This window comes from Coregonus lavaretus (assembly GCF_964263955.1).
Source record: "Coregonus lavaretus genome assembly, chromosome: 22".
In the NCBI taxonomy this organism is placed as follows: domain Eukaryota; kingdom Metazoa; phylum Chordata; class Actinopteri; order Salmoniformes; family Salmonidae; genus Coregonus; species Coregonus lavaretus.
In genome coordinates this window covers 17,417,069-17,434,513 of record NC_140009.1, presented here as the reverse complement: position 1 = coordinate 17,434,513, position 17,445 = coordinate 17,417,069, and the positions used below count along the sequence as shown (strand labels likewise).

Sequence of the window (17,445 nt, the reverse complement as noted above, 5' to 3'; positions counted from 1 at the left end):
GGGGCTAGAATTACCTCTCAGCTAGGGTTACATGCTAAATGGCCTGTTTGAAAAACACTTTAATTTTAACAATGTCAACTGCATCACTGATTCTTCCTGTCCCTTCTAACTTCAGACCCAAAGCCCTTCCCTACTCCTATAGCCCTAAAACCAATGGCTCCTTCTCTACTTTCCTTCCTTCCATCCCTCCTTCCCTCCCTCCCTCCCTCTCCATTCCCTCCTCCCTCTCTCCCTCCCTCTCTATTCCCTCCTCCCTCTCTCCTCCAAGCAAAACAGATTAAAGCACAGAGAGTTACTTGTGGAAAATGAGCACCATGGTGTCCCTCACCCTGTGGCCAGCGCCTTGGCTTTGTTCTGTCAGCGACAAGACACCCTGAACACACACACACACACATAAACTTTTACTCCAACAAGTAGTGCTTGATGTGAGGTTTGCGGGGCTCTGGGCTGTGATATCCCTGTGCAGCGTAACCATGACAGGACAAAGGCCAAAATCAGACCAGCCATAAATTAGGGGTAGAGAAACAAGGTCAAATCCATTTACAAAGATGGAAGGGGTCAACGACGACACATACAGACCAGTGTATCAACAGGTATGGGGACATAAAGTACAAAACACACATGGGCAATTCCACAATAACAGAATGATGCTTAGACTCAGATTTATGACTTTAAAATGTATGCCAGACAAAAAACAATGAATGCAAAGTTAAACAAACCATACAACTCTATGCACAAGGACGACTTTTAACAATTTCCACTGAAAGTTTTACTAAAACACATTTACTTGAAGAACAGTGCAGATGTTTGGTAACAGAAAGCACAAACAGTCATTCTGTTACCAAACTTTGCATCTGCACTGTTCTTCAAGTAAATGTGTTTTAGTAAAACTTTCAGTGAAAATTGTTAAAGGTCGACTTGGGCACAAAGAATGGTCCACCTCCGCCTCTTTTTAAATGTTCTAACAGAAAGGGGGTGTGCCTTTGGCTGTTCATCGATGTGTCATTCTGGTCATTACGTAGCTAGTTCGTTAGCTAAGCTAGCCACTGTAGCTAGCCAGTAACATTTTACATTTACATTTTAGTCATTTAGCAGACGCTCTTATCCAGAGCGACTTACAGTTAGTGAGTGCATACATTATACTTTTTTTTTTTTCATACTGGCCCCCCGTGGAAATTGAACCCACAACCCTGGCGTTGCAAACGCCATGCTCTACCAACTGAGCTACATCCCTGCCGGCCATTCCCTCCCCTACCCTGGACGACGCAGGGCCAATTATGCACCGCCCCAGTAACTCTTCGGGTATGTGTTGATGTCATATCACATAATTCGTTTTTGGACAGAAGCTCAAGAGATTGGTAAGAAATGGCACATCTGTAGCCAAATATCTTATTCATCAATTTTTGCTGTTATTTTGCATTTTTGTCAAACTTTAAAAGTAGTCCTTGTGCATAGAGTTGTATGGTTTGTTTAACTTTGCAATCATAGTTTTTTTGTTTGACATCCATTTTAAAGTAACAAATCTGAGTCTCAGCATCCTTCTGTTATCATGGAATTGCCCACATTTCTATTCAATAAACATCTGTGCCAGGGTTTCCCTTAGCCGGTAATAGGCGGCTTTTGCCCCCCCCCAATTTTTTTTTTTTTTACCCAATAAATAAAATTAGCGCCGGTCAATTGTCCGGGAGGGAAAAAAATCCCATTGCGAAATAATGGATTTTAGCTTATTCATTGATTGAAATACCAGTTGATGTAGTGCGAGAGCTGCTGATACAGCTCAAACAGATGTTTGTTGCTGCTGGAGTGAAACATGTGCTTTAATATTCCCAATCATTGCACAACAATTCTTAAGGCAATCGCGTGTAAAGAATAATGGCCACGATTAAAAATAGCTACTATTTTTATTTCTCAACTTGTAATTGAAGCGTGCTTCCCATTCGCCATTCAAGTGCATAGGCAACTAGGCAGGCTTCAGCACGTCACACACCATTTGCAATGAGCTGGAGGCAGTAGGCATTTTCAAAACATATACTTAATTGTTTGAAACCTGAACGTTTTACTACATATTATGAGGCATGTCTTACCTTGCTTCAAATTAGCTTAACCAAAACCCAACCAAACGTGCAGCCAATTATTTTATAAAGACTGCCATTTGAAACCTTTTTCTCTCATGTTCTATTGGTTTTTAAATCAACTTTCTTTCATTGTCCAGTAGCCAATGGCACAATCCTAGTCATATTAGCAACTCATGCTAGTAGTTGCATATTTAGATCTCCCCTCTTTCTACATTTCTAACGTATATTTTCATCTTTGTCACAAGCAGGTTGGTTTACTTGTTTAGCATAAGGCAGGAGAGCACAGAGGATGATATTACTTCCTGGACATCAGGTCCACAGTCAGGCAGGCTACACAGGAACACACACCAACACAGAGACACACAAACTCCCAAGATGATTGTTTTATGCAGCCTATTTCTACAGTCAGAGCATTAGCAGTCCAAAGAGGACAGTACATTGAGCAGCAGATCTCTGTGGCCAAGCAGAGCTATCCATTGGCTGGAAGGCCCAGGTTTCAGGCTGAACACCAGTGACCAGAACTAAAGGTCAGGTGAATTATAGATGAGTTCTGTTCTTTTCTGTGGACCTCTGGTCCTCTTCCCTCCCCTCCCCCCTCTGTACTCTCTCTGTTCCTTCTCCCTCTCTGATCTCTCCTCTCGCTCCCTTTTCTTGCCTTCTACTCTCTCTCTGCCCTCAGCTCTCATGCGCTCTCGATCCCTCTGCTCTCTCCTTTTCACCTCTGTCTTCTCTCGATCCTCTGTCCTCCCCCTCTCTCGCTCTTCATACCTCTCCCTTCTCACTTTGTTTCACCATCCTTGTCTCTTTATCCCCCATCTCACATCTCCATCTCTCTCTCTCAGACCAGTGAAGAGATGGAGTTATTTTTAGCCCAGTGTGAGAGAGAGGGAGTGAGATCGTGCTGGGCTAGCACATACTCTCCATAAGGGATTTCTGGAGACCTGTCACAGAAGTGTGAGTGACAAATGGTTTATTTTCCTGCTAACATAAGTGTTTGTGTGATTGTGTATGTTTATGTGTGATTATGTGTGTTTGTGTGATTGTGTGTGTTTATGTGTTTTTGTGAGTGTGTGTGAGAGTCAGTAGTAGCAGTAGAAGTGACGTGGTTCTTTCTTTATGTCCCTATCCCTCTCTCCCTGTCTCCCTCTATCCCCCTCTATCCTCTATCCCCCTCTCCCCTGTATCCCTCTCTCCCCTTTATCCCCCTCTCCCCTCTCTCCCCTTTATCCCTCTCTCCCCTCTCTCTCCTTTATCCCCCTCTCCCCTTTATCCCCCTCTCTCCCTTTATCCCCCTCTATCCCCCTCTCCCCTTTATCCCTCTCTCCCCCTTTATCCCCCTCTCCCCTCTCTCCCCTCTATCCCCCTCTCCCCTTTATCCCCTCTCTCCCCTTTATCCCCTCTCTCCCCTCTCTCCCCCTTTATCCCCCTCTCCCCTCTCTCCCCTTTATCCCCCTCTCCTCTTTATCCCTCTCTCCCCTTTATCCCCCTCTCCCCCCTCACCCCCTCTCCCCTCTCTCCCTCTCTCTCCCCTCTATCCCTCTCTCCCCTGTATCCCTCTCTCCCCTCTATCCCTCTCTCTCTCCCTCTCTCCCTCTCTCCCCTCTATCCCTCTCTCCCCTCTATCCCTCTTCCCTTCTCTCCCCCTCTATCCCTCTCTCCCTCTCTTCCCCTCTCTCCCTCTCTTCCCCTCTCTCCCTCTCTCCCTGTCTTTCCCCTCTATCCCTCTATCCCTCTCTTTCCCCTCTCTCCCCTCTCTCCCCTTTCTCCCTCTCTCCCCTCTATTCCCCCTCTCATGTAGCTGCATGCTCTTGTGGAAGGCAAGTCAGCATTCTCCACAGCCCATTTCACCTGGGCCACCCTGCCTTCACCAAGCCCGCCAGCCAGTGCTGTGACAGTTGAGAGGCAGGTTGGTTTACTTGGTTAGCATAGTGTTAGAAGCCTGAGAGGCAGGTTGGGTTACTTGTTTAGCATAAGGCAGGAGAGCATTGAGGATGATATTACTTCCTGGACATCAGGTCCACAGTCAGGCAGGCTACACAGGAACACACACCAACACGGAGACACAGACTCCCAAGACGTCTTGGATAGGTGCCATTCCACTGTAACAGAATGACACAGACTGATTTTTCACTTTAAAATACTGCTGAGTGATTAAATGATTATTATACTTTTTTTGGTTATTAAACAACTAATTGACCAACGTCGGTTCAATTACTTGAATTCCATGTAGTTATTTTTTTTTGGTGAGCTCAACGCGCCGTTTCTCTAGATATAAATAAAATCATTCACGAGAGAAATTAAGTCAAGAACTATGTGGGACGCTGGGCTGTAGTAGTTGTAGTTTTCATTAGGCAAATATTCAACCTAGTTCAGCGCAGAAACGTGGAAATTAACTACAATGACCATAATCCATTCCACCTGTACTTTCCGGCAAATGAGACCGCATGAGAAAGGAATGACAACACAACGACGAGAGGGATAGCGACAGTTCGTGAGGTAGCTCTACCCGATTGATAGTTAAAGTAGTTCGTAATAAGCAGTCTTGAAAGCATGCCGTATCTACTTTGAAGAGCTAGTAAAATGATTTATTTAGCCAGCTAGCTACTACTAGCCTAGCTAAACAGGATGACTCGTTCAATAGGAAGCACAGAGATAACTTCAGATGGTTGTCTGCTACTGCCTGAGCAGAGATGAAATGATGACTTTAAGGAATGAAAAATAAAGTTATCAAATACAATCTAAGTAATTTTACATAACTGAAATATTTTGTTCAAGTAAAGTAAGTAATGTGAATAAATGATGGTTAATAAGTGATAAGCAGTAATGGGCGGTCACTACCATCATGGGGCTCTTATTGTTTTATTCTGTGTTACAGCATTCAACATACAGTGGGGAAAAAAAGTATTTAGTCAGCCACCAATTGTGCAAGTTCTCCCACTTAAAAATATGAGAGAGGCCTGTAATTTTCATCATAGGTACACGTCAACTATGACAGACAAAATGTGAGAAAAAAAATCCAGAAAATCACATTGTAGGATTTTTAATGTATTTATTTGCAAATTATGGTGGAAAATAAGTATTTGGTCAATAACAAAAGTTTCTCAATACTTTGTTATATACCCTTTGTTGGCAATGACACAGGTCAAACGTTTTCTGTAAGTCTTCACAAGGTTTTCACACACTGTTGCTGGTATTTTGGCCCATTCCTCCATGCAGATCTCCTCTAGAGCAGTGATGTTTTGGGGCTGTCGCTGGGCAACACGGACTTTCAACTCCCTCCAAAGATGTTCTATGGGGTTGAGATCTGGAGACTGGCTAGGCCACTCCAGGACCTTGAAATGCTTCTTACGAAGCCACTCCTTCGTTGCCCGGGCGGTGTGTTTGGGATCATTGTCATGCTGAAAGACCGAGCCACGTTCCATCTTCATTGCCCTTGCTGATGGAAGGAGGTTTTCACTCAAAATCTCACGATACATGGCCCCATTCATTCTTTCCTTTACACGGATCAGTCGTCCTGGTCCCTTTGCAGAAAAACAGCCCCAAAGCATGATGTTTCCACCCCCATGCTTCACAGTAGGTATGGTGTTCTTTGGATGCAACTCAGCATTCTTTGTCCTCCAAACACGACGAGTTGAGTTTTTACCAAAAAGTTATATTTTGGTTTCATCTGACCATATGACATTCTCCCAATCCTCTTCTGGATCATCCAAATGCACTCTAGCAATCTTCAGACGGGCCTGGACATGTACTGGCTTAAGCAGGGGGACACATCTGGCACTGCAGAATTTGAGTCCCTGGCGGCGTAGTGTGTTACTGATGGTAGGCTTTGTTACTTTGGTCCCAGCTCTCTGCAGGTCATTCACTAGGTCCCCCCGTGTGGTTCTGGGATTTTTGCTCACCGTTCTTGTGATCATTTTGACCCCACGGGGTGAGATCTTGCGTGGAGCCCCAGATCGAGGGAGATTATCAGTGGTCTTTTATGTCTTCCATTTCCTAATAATTGCTCCCACAGTTGATTTCTTCAAACCAAGCTGCTTACCTGTTGCAGATTCAGTCTTCCCAGCCTGGTGCAGGTCTACAATTTTGTTTCTGGTGTCCTTTGACAGCTCTTTGGTCTTGGCGATAGTGGAGTTTGGAGTGTGACTGTTTGAGGTTGTGGACAGGTGTCTTTTATACTGATAACAAGTTCAAACAGGTGCCATTAATACAGGTAACGAGTGGAGGACAGAGGAGCCTCTTAAAGAAGAAGTTACAGGTCTGTGAGAGCCAGAAATCTTGCTTGTTTGTAGGTGACCAAATACTTATTTTCCACCATAATTTGCAAATAAATTCATAAAAAATCCTACAATGTGATTTTCTGGATTTTTTTCTCCTCAATTTGTCTGTCATAGTTGACGTGTACCTATGATGAAAATTACAGGCCTCTCTCATATTTTTAAGTGGGAGAACTTGCACAATTGGTGGCTGACTAAATACTTTTTTTCCCCACTGTATAATAATACTTTTAGCAAAAATGTTTATTTTCAATTTACAATCTGTAGAAACAATGAGAATAGAAAGGTTCAGAACTTTTGTTAAACATCACAGCACAGTTGAAAAATATATGTCAAATATAAATCCAATATGGATGGTGTTAAGAGATAGATGGGAGGGGTTGAATGGAGCTGAAGGTTGGGACAAATAACAACAAGATAACTAATGTAAAGAATACTGTGTCTGTAAAAAGTATATAGGTTATAGGTTAAGAACTTTTGCGAAAGAGCACAGTTTGAAAGATATGGCAAATTGAAATCAAACTGGATGGACATCATAAATAGATGGGAGAGGCTGAGGGTAGAGGAAGGACAGGAGTAAAAACAAACAAAATAGAACTACTGCAAAATAGACTGTGTCCATAAAATGTATATAGTATGTACAAGATGGAAGTAGAGGCGTAAGCGTTGTTGTTCACTAGTTTACTCCAATTAGGGGAGGGGTGGTAGGGTTAGAAACTAATAAAGGACAATATATGAAAAATTAAATAAAGGATATGTCTATATGGTGAGGGAAAAAAGTATTTGATCCCCTGCTGATTTTGTACGTTTGCCCACTGACAAAGAAATGATCAGTCTATAATTTTTATGGTAGGTTTATTTGAACAGTGAAAGACAGAATAACAACAAAATCCAGAAATACGCATGTCAAAAATGTTATAAATTGATTTGCATTTTAATGAGGGAAATAAGTATTTGACCCCCTCTCAATCAGAAAGATTTCTGGCTCCCAGGTGTCTTTTATACAGGTAACGAGCTGAGACTAGGAGCACACTCTTAAAGGGAGTGCTCCTAATCTCAGCTTGTTACCTGTATAAAAGACACCTGTCCACAGAAGCAATCAATCAATCAGATTCCAAACTCTCCACCATGGCCAAGACCAAAGAGCTCTCCAAGGATTTCAGGGACAAGATTGTAGACCTACACAAGGCTGGAATGGGCTACAAGACCATCGCCAAGCAGCATGGTGAGAAGGTGACAACAGTTGGTGCGATTATTCGCAAATGGAAGAAACACAAAATAACTGTCAATCTCCCTCGGGCCTGGGGCTCCATGCAAGATCTCACCTCGTGGAGTTGCAATGATCATGAGAACGGTGAGGAATCAGCCCAGAACTACACGGGAGGATCTTGTCAATGATCTCAAGGCAGCTGGGACCATAGTCACCAAGAAAACAATTGGTAACACACTACGTCGTGAAGGACTGAAATCCTGCAGCGCCCGCAAGGTCCCCCTGCTCAAGAAATCACATATACAGGGCCGTCTGAAGTTTGCCAATGAACATCTGAATGATTCAGAGGAGAACTGGGTGAAAGTGTTGTGGTCAGATGAGACCAGAATCGAGCTCTTTGGCATCAACTCAACTTGCTGTGTTTGGAGGAGGAGGAATGCTGCCTATGACCACAAGAACACCATCCCCACCGTCAAATATGGAGGTGGAAACATTATGCTTTGTGGGTGTTTTTCTGCTAAGGGGACAGGACAACTTCACCGCATCAAAGGGACAATGGACGGGGCCATGTACCATCAGATCTTGGGTGAGAACCTCCTTCCCTCAGCCAGGGCATTGAAAATGGGTCGTGGGTGGGTATTCCAGCATGACAATGACCCAAAACACACAGCCAAGGCAACAAAGGAGTGGCTCAAGAAGAAGCACATTAAGGTCCTGGAGTGGCCTAGCCAGTCTCCAGACCTTAATCCCATAGAAAATTTACCAAACGTCAGCCTAGAAACCTTAATGACTTGGAAAAGATCTGCAAAGAATCAACTACAAGAAACGTCTGACCTCTGTGATTGCCAACAAGGGTTTTGCCACCAAGTACTAAGTCATGTTTTGCAGAGTGGTCAAATACTTATTTCCCTCATTAAAATGCAAATCAATTTATAACATTTTTTTACATGCGTTTTTCTGGATTTTTTTGTTGTTATTCTGTCTCTCACTGTTCAAATAAACCTACCATTAAAATTATAGACTGATCATGTCTTTGTCAGTGGGCAAACGTGCAAAATCAGCAGGGGATCAAATACTTTTTCCCTCACTGTATACAGTACCAGTCAAAAGTTTCGACACACCTACATTCAAGGGTTTTTCTTTATTTTTACTATTTTCTACATTGTAGAATAATAGTGAAGACATCAAAACTATGAAATAACACATATGGAATCATGTTGTAACCAAAAAAAGTGTTAAACAAATCAAAATATATTTCATATTTGAGATTCTTCAAAGTAGCCACCCGTTGCCTTGATGACAGCTTTGCACTCTCTTGGCATTCTCTCAACCAGCTTCATGAGGAATGCTTCTCCAACAGTCTTGAAGGAGTTCCCACATATGCTGAGCACTTGCTGGCTGCTTTTCCTTCACTCTGCGGTACAACTCATCCCAAACTATCTCAATTGGGTTGAGGTCGGGTGATTGTGGAGGCCAGGTCATCTGATGCAGCACTCCATCACTCTCCTTCTTGGTCAAATAGCCCTTACACAGCCTGGAGGTGTGTTTTGGGTCATTGTCCTGTTGAAAAACAAATGATAGTCCCACTAAGCGCAAACCAGAAGGGATGGCGTATCGCTGCAGAATGCTGTGGTAGCCATGCTGGATAAGTGTGCCTTGAATTCTAAATAAATAATTGACAGTGTCACCAGCAAAGCACCCCCACACCATAACACCTCCTCCTCCATGCTTTACGGTGGGAAATACACATGCGGAGGATCCTCCGTTCACCCACACCGCATCTCACAAAGACACAGTGGTTGGAACCAAAAATCTCAAATTTGGACTCATCAGACCAAATGACAAATTTCCAACCATCTAATGTCCATTGCTCGTGTTTCTTGGCCCAAGCAAGTCTCTTCTTATTATTGGTGTCCTTAAGTAGTGGTTTCTTTGCAGCAATTCGACCATGAAGGCCTGATTTACGCAGTCTCCTCTGAACAGTTGATGTTGAGATGTGTCTGTTACTTGAACTCTGTGAAGCATTTATTTGGGCTGCAATCTGAGGTGCAGTTAACTCTAGTGAACTTATCTTCTGCAGCAGAGGTAACTCTGGGTCTTCCTTTCCTGTGGTGGTCCTTATGAGAGCCAGTTTCATCATAGCGCTTGATGGTTTTTGCAACTGCACTTGAAGAAACTTTCAAAGTTCTTGAAATGTTCCGGATTGACTGACCATGTCTTAAAGTAATGATGGACTGTCATTTCTCTTTGCTTATTTGAGCTGTTCTTGCCATAATATGGACTTGGTCATTTACCAAATAGAGCTATCTTCTGTATACCACTCCTACCTTGTCACAACACAACTGATTGGCTCAAATGCATTAAGAAGGAAAGAAATTCCACAAATTAACTTTTACCAAGGCACACCTGTTAATTGAAATGCATTCCAGAGTGTGCAAAGCTGTCATCAAGGCAAAGGGTGGCTACTTTGAAGAATCTCAAATATAAAATATATTTTGATTTGTTTAACACTTTTCTGGTTACTACATGATTCCATATGTGTTATTTCATAGTTTCGATGTCTTCACTATTATTCTACAATGTAGAAAATAGTAAAAATTAAGAAAAACCCGGAGTAGGTGTGTCCACATTTTTGACTGGTACTCTATGTACAGTTGAAGTCGGAAGTTTACATACACCTTAGCCAAATACATTTAAACTCCGTTTTTCACAATTCCTGACTTTTAATCCTAGTCAAAATTCCTGGTTTTAGGTCAGTTAGGACCACCACTTTATTTTAAGAATGTGAAATGTCAGAATAATTGTAGAGAGAATTATTAATTTCAGCTTTTATTTCTTTCATCACATTCCCAGTGGGTCAGAAGTTTACATACACTCAATTAGTATTTGGTAGCATTGCCTTGAAATTGTTTAACTTGGGTCAAACGTTTCGGGTAGCCTTCCACAAGCTTCCCACAATAAGATGGGTGAATTTTGGCCCCTTCTTCCTGACAGAGCTGGTGTAAATGAGTCAGGTTTGTAGGCCTCCTTGCTCGCACACGCTTTTTCAGTTCTGCCCACACATTTTCTATAGGATTGAGGTCAGGGCTTTGTGATGGCCACTCCAATACCTTGACTTTGTTGTCCTTAAGCCATTTTGCCACAACTTTGGAAGTATGCTTGGTTCATTGTCCATTTGGAAGACCCATTTGTGACCAAGCTTTATCTTCCTGACTGATGTCTTGAGATGTTGCTTCAATATATCCACATAATTTTCCTTCCTCATGATGCCATCTATTTTGTTAAGTGCACCAGTCCCTCCTGCAGCAAAGCACCCCCACAACATGATGCTGCCACCCCCGTGCTTCACAGTTGGGATAGTGTTCTTTGGCTTGCAAGGTTCCCCCCTTTTCCTCCAAACATAACGATGGTCATTATGGCCGAAAAGTTATATTTTTGTTTCATCAGACCAGAGCACATTTCTCCAAAAAGTACGATCTTTGTCCCCATGTGCAGTTGCTAACCATAGTCTGTCTTTTTAATGGCGGTTTTGGAGCAGTGGCTTCTTCCTTGCTGAGCGGCCTTTCAGGTTATATTGATATAGGACTCGTTTTACTGTGGATATAGATACTTTTGTACCGGTTTCCTCCAGCATCTTCACAAGGTCCTTTGCTGTTGTTCTGGGATTGATTTGCACTTTTCGCACCAAAGTACGTTCATCTCTAGGAGACAGAACGCGTCTCCTTCCTGAGCGGTATGACGGCTGCGTGGTCCCATGGTGTTTATACTTGCATACTATTGTTTGTTCAGATGAACGTGGTACCTTAAGGCTTTTGGAAATTGCTCCCAAGGATGAACCAGACTTATGGGGGTCTACATTTTTCCCCTGATGTTTTGGCTGATTTCTTTTGATTTTCCCATGATGTCAAGCAAAGAGGCACTGAGTTTGAAGGTAGGCCTTGAAATACATCCACAAGTACACCTCCAATTGACTCAAATGATGTCAATTAGCCTATCAGAAGCTTCTAAAGCCATGACATCATTTTCTGGAATTTTCCAAGCTGTTTAAAGGCAAAAAACTTATGACCCACTGGAATTGTGATACAGTGAATTATAAGTGAAATAATCTGTCTGTAAACAATTGTTGGAAAAATTACTTGTGTCATGCACAAAGTAGATGTCCTAACCGACTTTCCAAAACTATAGTTTGTTAACAAGACATTTGTGGAGTGGTTGAAAAACAAGTTTTAATGACTCCAACCTAAGTGTATGTAAACTTCCGACTTCAACTGTATGTATGTATGTATGTATGTATGTATGTATGTATGTATGTATGTATGTATGTATGTATGTATGTATGTATGTATGTATGTATGTACGTATATGTAGTTATATGTATGTATGTACACTACCATTCAAAGGTTTGGGGTCACTTAGAAATGTCCTTGTTTTCGAAAGAAAAGCAATTTTTTTGTCCATTAAAATAACATCAAATTGATCAGAAATACAGTGTAGACATTGTTAATGTTGTAAATGGCTATTGTAACTGGAAACAGCTGATTTTTAATGGAATATCTACATAGGCGTACCGAAGCCCATTATCAGCAACCATCAGTCATGTGTTCCAATGGCACGTTGTGTTTGCTAATCCAAGTTTATAATTTTAAAAGGCTAATTGATCATTAGAAAACCCTTTTGCAATTGTGTTAGCACAGCTGAAAACTGTTGTGCTGATTAAAGAAGCAATAAAACTGGCTTCTTGAGACTAGTTGAGTATCTGGAGCATCAGCAATTATGGGTTTGATTACAGGCTTCGATTACAGGCTCAAAATGGCCAGAAACCAAGAACTTTCTTCTGAAACTCGTCAGTCTATTCTTGTTCTGAGAAATGAAGGCTATTCCATGCGAGAAATTGCCAAGAAACTGAAGATCTCGTACACCGCTGTGTACTACTCCCTTCACAGAACAGCGCAAACTGACTCTAACCAGAATAGAAAGAGGAGTGGGAGGCCCCGGCGCACAACTGAGCAAGAGGACAAATACATTAGAGTGTCTAGTTTGAGAAACAGGCGCCTCACAGGTCCTCAACTGGCAGCTTCATTAAATAGTAACCGCAAAACACCAGTCTCAACGTCAAGAGTGAAGAGGCGACTCTGGGATGCTGACCTTCTAGGCAGAGTTGCAAAGAAAAAGCCATATCTCAGACTGGCCAATAAAAAGAAAAGATTAAGATGGGCAGTCTGAGATTTGGCTTTCCAGCTACAATAGCCATTTACAACATTAACAATGTCTACACTGTATTTCTGATCAATTTGATGTTATTTTAATGGCAAAAAAAGATATGGGGGATTGGAAGTGATGCAGACAATTACATTGATGGAAGCTACAATCTATCTGCAATATGAAAGCTAATCTACCCCCCCCCCCCCCAAAAGAAAAACACCCCGTAACAGAATGACATCATGGGTCCCTGATCTGTACTATACAGAACTGCATAAATATGAATGTCATTCTCTTCATGGCGATGTATCCTGGATAGGTACACAAAGCTAGAACAATTGAAAATCCTCCTTTGTATGCTTGGGTATTATTCTACACACTGGCAATTATTCTAATGACCTCAGCCCCCAAACAAGACCAAATTTGGTTGGTCCGGACTGGACTAAATCTGTACCAATCATAGACGTCTGTCTCACAAGTTTGGACATCACAATACACCACAGCACTGCACAGTAGAGTTTAGTACAGTATAGCACAGTTCAGTACAGTATAGTTCAGTAAAGTACAGTAAATGTACAATACAGTACATTATACTGTACTCTACTGAGCTTTACTGTACTAAACTCTACAGTACAGTACTGACCTATACTCTACTTTTCTTTTCTTTACTGTACTATACTGTTCTGTACTGTACTACTGTGCTGTCCAAACTTGTGAAACAGACGTCTATGATTGGTTCATATTAGGACTGACCAAATTTCAACTACTTTTCAACATCCATGGACGTCCGGTGTTGGTCAGTGTCAGTGAGTGAGAGGGCTGGTTACAGTAAATGGAAAGAGAGGGGGCTCATGGGTAGGTGTCAGTAAGAGCCGTAAAAGGTGACATTAACTGGAGAGAGCGAGAAGAGAGATGGGGAGAAAGAGAGGGAGGGGTTATCCAGACTGTTCAAACTCTTGCTTTGACCACCATGCGACAGAAAGAGAAAGAAAACAGTTATGAGCTGAACATAACAGTATGTCAGTGGAAGGGAAGACAGTAGCAGGTGACCCGACTGTGGTTTGTGACTACTATGAATGTTCGATTTTTTATTGAATATTAAAACATACAATCTACTTGCAGTGAAGCCGCTCAACATTAACATTACATTCAGTCATCTAACAGACTCCCATCCAGAGCGCCCCACAGAAGCAACCAGGGTCAACGCCCTGCTCAAGGGCACGTCGACATATCTCCCACAAGGTCAAAAACGGGGACCCGAACCAGAATTCATTGTAGCCAATTCAGTTGCAGTCATTCTGTTAGAGATTTTTTGTTCATTCTGTTACCAATTTGGTAACAGAATAACCCATTTTAAATCACTTAATAAATCATAAACCAAATTGTTATCAGTAGAAACATTATAACTATACTGAACAAAAATATCAAACGCAACATGTAAAGTGCTGGTCCCATATTTCATGAGCTGAAATAAAAGACCCCAGAAATTTTCCAGATGCACAAAAAGCTTATTTCTCTCAAATGTTGGCCACAAATTTGTTTACATCCCTGTTAGTGAGCATTTTTCATTTGCCAAGATAATCCATCTACCTGACAGGTGTGGCATATTAAGAAGCTGATTAAACAACATGATCATTACACTGGTGCACCTTGTGCTGGGGACAATAAAAGTCCAATCTAAAAGGGGGGAGTATTTCTGTCTGTAATAATGTCCTTTTGTCGAGAAAAACTCATTCTGATTGGCTGGGCCTGGCTCCCCAGTTGGTCGGCCTTTCTGTTCAGTATATTACCAGTCTCCTGCAGCATAGTAGACTCATAGTGGAAGATATTCGTCGCCACACTGTTGCCAGGGTTGGGGCCAGGTAAACAGCGTTTCTGTAACATCACTACAACATCCAAAGGGGAGGGAACGAGAGAGCCAGTTGGATCATAGTACGCTCTGAGGGTTGATGCCAAGGCAACGAGAGGTGGGGGTGGAGACAAGGTTGAGGAGGGGGGATGGGGGTGTAGGAGCCTGCATAACCTATCTTCTCCCTTCCCTGATGTCACGAGAGATGTAGTCTGTGGGGGGGAAGACAGGGAGTTGGGGGCAGAAGGGGGCTGCATTAAAGCGAGGAGGACGTGGTCACCTAACAGCCGGTTTCAGGCAGAGTTGAAGCCACTTGCTAGCTGTGCTGCAGCTGGTAACATTTACCTCCGCTCCAATCCCTACAAAAACGTGTGTGTGTGTGTGTGTTGAACACATAAACGAGACGCACTATTTTACAATGGAAAGAAAGCAAAAAAACAGAACCCCGTTACACACACCCATCTCTCCAGACCCCTTTAACAAGCATTTATATTACCTTACAGTCCAAAAACGGAGGAGAAATGTGAAACTCTGGTTCCCCCCAATAACCCCATACCTTCTCCCTGGGGCTCAAGAGGTGACAGCCATCGCATGCACGCACACACGTCTCTCAGTGCAAAAAAAAAGACAAATGTCCTTAATGTTCTCTCCAATAAACAGTGTGTTATGGTTAGTGAGGATCCAATCCAGCAGGCTGAACTCTCCATGCACCCTACAGGAGGCAGCCAGCACCAATAGAAACACACCCCACATATCACTGACGCTCACAGGCGCACCACTAAGTGGATCTGAATGGAGAAACACACAAAGGAACACACACTCACCTGACTGTGTGGATAACATTTTTAAAAAGCAACCATCCTTGTGTGAAACTGACACATATTTGCATTGTTCACCTTCCTGTGTGTTTGTGTGAGTAGTACACATCACATTTCCAGTGTCTCTGACTGTATCACTAGATGTCATATGACATGTCTGTGTTTACATGTGTGAGAATACTTTAACTCAATGTTTCCAAACACACACTTAAAGGAAATATTCAGTTATATAGTTTTTTTGCATCTCTGAGCGATGTCTATCGATTCCCGAGGTCATTTAATGTTTTCATGTGTATCTGAGCTAATACCTTTCAAGCAGACAGAACCTCGGCCGGTATGATGTTGCATTGCGATAAAGCCGCTCTCACTACACTGGAAGTTAATAGGAATATGACTTTTAGACAGCGAAAACGTCTATCATACACGTCAGATTTCAATACTGGCCGATGTCATAACGTGGGAGGTTGTCTTCTCTCAAATGAACCATTGAGAATATTTTTGAGATATTCCTACCTCGAGAAATTCTTAATTTAACAGAGGCTCCACCACATTTCTCCTATTTGTCTGCCTCTTCAGTCCAGGGTGCATTGCATGGTGCCGTTGCGAATGTCAGACTTCACTCTGCGAGGCACATCGATCTGCAGGTTGAACATGGTGAGATTGTAGACTCCTAAATTGATAGTGCAGTTTGTTTAGGCGATTTTACAGCTAAGTAGCTACCGGTACTTCACATACTGATACGGACTTTGGTATTATTGTGTTTAGCTATATTTGCTAGCTAGCCAGCCAGCCAGCCAATAGAGAGAGCATTGCAAAAGGCTTGGGTGGTATACCGTATTTACCGTATACCGGGGTATTTGGAAAATGCCACTGGATGATTTTTCAATACCGTCAAAACTATTTATTTGAAGTTTTTCAATACATTTGAATATTTGTAGCTACTTTAAGTTATTCCTGGCAGTCAACTTGTGCAATACCTTAGGAGATGAAGCAGATTGTGTTCCTCATTTCACCTGTCACATTATTTTAAATTATGAAGCTTACCGTAGTTCCCCAGAACAGTTGAGACAGTCATGTTTGTTTGTAAATATCACAACGGGAGAAAGCTAGCTGGTGAGTCCATAGCGTTCTATATCTATCGGCGAGTCTCTGTTGTGCGGCACACATGAGGTGATGAAGTTACACTTGTATGCAATTCACTACTAAATGTTTGCCATCAGATATCTTATAATGGCTTTCTGCCAGAAGTCAAAGAGATCTGGATAAGTTCTGTACAGCTGCCATTTTCCCCCCTGTGCTTCCTACTAGCTTTTTTCTTTCTCCCATCTGCTCTGTGTACAAATGCTGCTCTTCCTTCAGAAAAGCATGCATCACAACTTTATTCATTTGCACAATTTCTCTCGTTCACTTTCAGTTGTAAATGTCCACACTCACCAAGAAAATCGCTATACTTGTATAACTTTATGAGTTGGATTTGCCTGTCTTTGCCTGAATTTGTTTTCACTCGTTAGCATTTAGCTAACAGCATCTATGTGATTTCACTATTAGTTTGTACTAGTTTTGTTACATGACTGGCTCACTGGCCCTCTGTAGCTCAGTTGGTAGAGCATGGCGTTTGCAACGCCAAGGTTGTGGGTTCGATCCCCACGGGTGGCCAGTATGAAAAAAAGTATGAAAATGTATGCACTCACTAACTGTAAGTCGCTCTGGATAAGAGCGTCTGCTAAACGACTAAAATGTAAAATGTTAGCATTCTGGTAATTGAGGCCCAATGTGCTTTTCTTGTGTTTCTAGCGCCCCCTGCTGAGCTATGCCGGTAATACCGCAAATCCCGGTATGAGAGAAGGGACGGTATGACAATATGAAAATCTGGACCAACCTTATTATAATGACAAAATGAAACATATGTTCACAAAAAATATTATTCTCACATATTAGTATTATTTAACACTGTAAATTATAGGAATTGGTGGTTTTGGGTGGATTTTCCCTTTAACCTCAGGGAGGCTAACAAAGCCAT

The 17,445-nt window shown here is 42.2% G+C and overlaps 1 protein-coding gene across 4 annotated transcripts in view; it reads right to left on the bottom strand.

The window, feature by feature from the left end:
* The window catches only part of LOC311150106 (nuclear receptor coactivator 3-like), a 107,368-nt gene that overhangs the window by 64,037 nt on the left and 25,886 nt on the right, over positions 1 to 17,445 (bottom strand). Inside the window, exon 2 of one of the 4 annotated variants that reach the window (XM_084187391.1) lies at positions 15,939 to 16,063. The exons of 2 other annotated variants lie outside the window; for them this stretch is intronic. The gene's annotated coding sequence lies outside the window, so the exon portion shown is untranslated. Of the gene's footprint in view, positions 1 to 2,374; positions 2,457 to 15,938; positions 16,064 to 17,445 lie in introns of those variants that run through there. One more of the 4 variants, XM_084187390.1, reaches the window with a different exon arrangement.